The sequence below is a fragment of the Pipistrellus hanaki genome (genome assembly GCF_964339955.1).
Source record: "Pipistrellus hanaki genome assembly, chromosome: 11".
In the NCBI taxonomy this organism is placed as follows: Eukaryota; Metazoa; Chordata; class Mammalia; order Chiroptera; family Vespertilionidae; genus Pipistrellus; species Pipistrellus hanaki.
The window spans coordinates 11,427,613-11,430,556 of record NC_140513.1 but is presented as its reverse complement, the minus strand read 5'-3'; the positions used below and the strand labels follow the sequence as shown (position 1 = coordinate 11,430,556).

General features: G+C 36.5%; 1 pseudogene across 1 annotated transcript; it reads right to left on the bottom strand.

Annotated features, from left to right (window-relative positions):
* Positions 1 to 731: 731 nt before the first annotated feature.
* LOC311630524 (protein dpy-30 homolog) lies at positions 732 to 1,131 on the bottom strand (annotated as a pseudogene). Its single transcript has one exon. The product of its transcript is annotated as a protein dpy-30 homolog (transcript).
* Between the last annotated feature and the right edge of the window lie 1,813 nt (positions 1,132 to 2,944).

The window sequence follows — 2,944 nt, the reverse complement described above, 5'->3', positions numbered from 1 at the left end:
CTTCTCTATTTGGAACTCCAAACTCTCCTAGCGTCTGGCTTTGCATACATTTTCAGAAGTTTCTTTAAATTTCCATCCAACTAAAAACAGATGAAAATAAAACAGATCAACAAAACTACACATTAAATGCATCAATGCTTCTTCCACTTTTGCATAAGAATAAGCCAGATGAATTCTCACTTTCCAACCTTTCCTAACATCCACAAATGCCCTTATTTATTGCCTTCTGTACACTGAAATCTTGCCTAGGTTTCTGCTGATGCCTATGCAGCAGGTGTGAGAAGTTTGGCTTGGAAATACTAGTAAGCCCCCTGGTTGGCATAAATTCTGAACCTTAATCGTTTCATCAGTGAAATGGGAAGACTAGTTTATCAAAGCCTGATTCACAGGGTTATTTTGAATGAATAAATGAAATGTTTCCTACCATTTGTTAAGTTACACTTCTCCCATAGGATGAACATAGAAACATTTTACATTCTGTGACGGTAATGTCAAGATTTTAAATACATTCAATATCATGACATAGGCTTCATATGTATGTAGCTACTACTACTCTTTTTTAAGTAGTTTACTTTGAAGATCATTTTAAAAACAAAGTTAAAGACAATCTGAGAAAAAAATGCACATAATACACTTTTTAAATCAGTATGGTGATTAAATCAAAATAAGGGAAATATGTTTTCTTCTGCAACACCAAGAACAAGTTGTCCTGGAGGTTCTTATACTTCCAAAAAGGAGTGGGGCAAAATCATGGCAATTAAAGCTGCCTCTTAATCATGTAAATCTATAGTAGAAACCAAATTTTTCTGTTCTTCCCAATCAGTTTCGATCTTCAAACTGTGCCTTGTTTGTTTTTTTGTGTTTTTTTTTAAAGATATGATGCTAGAAATTTAGTGGGATTTGGTGGTCTTTCCTTTGCAAGCACAGCAAGTCCCTGCAATAAGATAGGCACAGCTGTCTGATCCAGGTAGGCACGAGTTGGCAAAGACCGTAGATCCATTTCTGTTTTGATGACTTTTCTGCATTAATCTCATTTTCTATTGTCCTCTCAAGGTTATCTGTGAGACCATACACGAAGTGAGGATTTTCTGCAACATGCGTCTGTCCCTCCAGCATCTGCTCTGGCTCCATAGCAGACCCTGGGAGTTACAATCCCCTGATACCAGTCCCGCGCCTCCACCATCCATTCCTAAGAGCTGCAGTGCACAGCCAATTCCCCGCACAAACCTTTTGGGCCGAAAGTCGTAACTATTCCTTCTCCAGTGGTTTTTGTGTACCAACTCTTCTTGGAAATAACAGAAATAAAGGCTTTAAAATTGTCTTATAAAGTGATAAGTGGCCTATAAATACAAATGTCAAATCTATTTTCTCATATAATGACAAAAACTTTGTGATATAGAGCTGATTACTGCTGTTTTAAAGTTAAGCAATTGGGGATTATATACCCACCACATAGAATCTTGAGCCTGAACATGATTTTTTTGATTTATGCTTTTGTTTTTCCTGGAGAATACAACTCATCTCCTATATAGATTGTAAACCTTTTGAAAAGAGAACGCATCTCTGTTTTTTATCTCCTCTAGTGCTAACTTGGTATTGAATAAGGCGTTATTCTTTAACAACCTGTTTTAGTGTGTGGGTTTTTTTTTTTGTTTTGTTTTTTTTGTGTTTTTTTTTTAGAATATATATTGGACATGGTTTCCCTTCCCATACACTGTGATATCATGACTGCCTGCCTGAGTTACTCATCCTACCAGATGTGCAGATAGAAACCTATATCTTTTCAAATGCTGATTTTCATAGGATGGCAGGGCTGATGATCAGATTCTCTGTCTAAACCCATCCCAGGACACTCCGGTGAAACAGATATTTCAGGGCAGGATGATGTAACTTTCTTTCCTGATGCATCAAGAAGAAACGGTGATTTTAGGGCACCTAGCAGATGGCAACTTCACCTGCATTGACACCTTAAAAATAAAATCAACACCACAGAGTTCCATAGAAACATAATACAATTTTAGTTCTCGTGGCCTCTATTTCTCTTTCAAACATTAAATAAGTGTTAGGTGTCAATTTCTGTCTATTTCCTCACATAGCCTAGCTTTTGTGGATCTTCTTAAGAGTGAGAACCACCGTGTATCCTTTCAGGGTCATCCCAACAGATTAAAATAGAAAATGTCTCTCTACCAAGCAGATGCAAGTGGGTTTCAAATGTTTGTGAAATTAACTTTGAAAATAGGTACAATATGATAATCATCACACTTTTTCAAAGTGTTATTTATTTCACAGTATCCTTTCAAATAAATTATTTGGTTTTGTTTTTATATGAATCCAGAGAGGTCACCAGAGACCCATAAAATGAGTAAGAAAATCAAGTTGTAAATAAGATCCATGAATTAACACACCACATGAAGTTAAAAGTAAAAGAGCCAGGGCACACATTTTTAGCAATATGAAAATAAACTAATACTTTATGAGAACATATTTCATTGGACAAATATATGCTCCTTTATTTAAGCCTCATAATTCAGGCTCCAAATTAACATTTCTCCACCTAATCTATTCATGAACCTCTCAGCCTTAATGTATTATCCCTCTACTTCCTAGTACCATTGCCCATCGAAATGTAGATGTCACAATGGTCCCTGGCCAAGGGTTATTAACAGCAAAAATGTTGCAATCATTTGAACAAAGTAGAAGTTCTAGATGTTGGGGTCATCTATTGTAGAAAATGGGGCTTTGAAATGTGTCACTTTGGCCAGGCTGAACTACTTTACCCAGAATTCCATTTCCTCTGTACCACAGAGGACATTGTCACATGAGATTTGGTAAGCAGAAGTGAAGCAGTAGTCATTTAGGTTTTATGCTCCAAAAAGGTCTGAACAGGTGCTTCTGTAGCTCAAACAAGTTGTAACTAATTTGTTGGTTTACCTTGTCGGTGAGA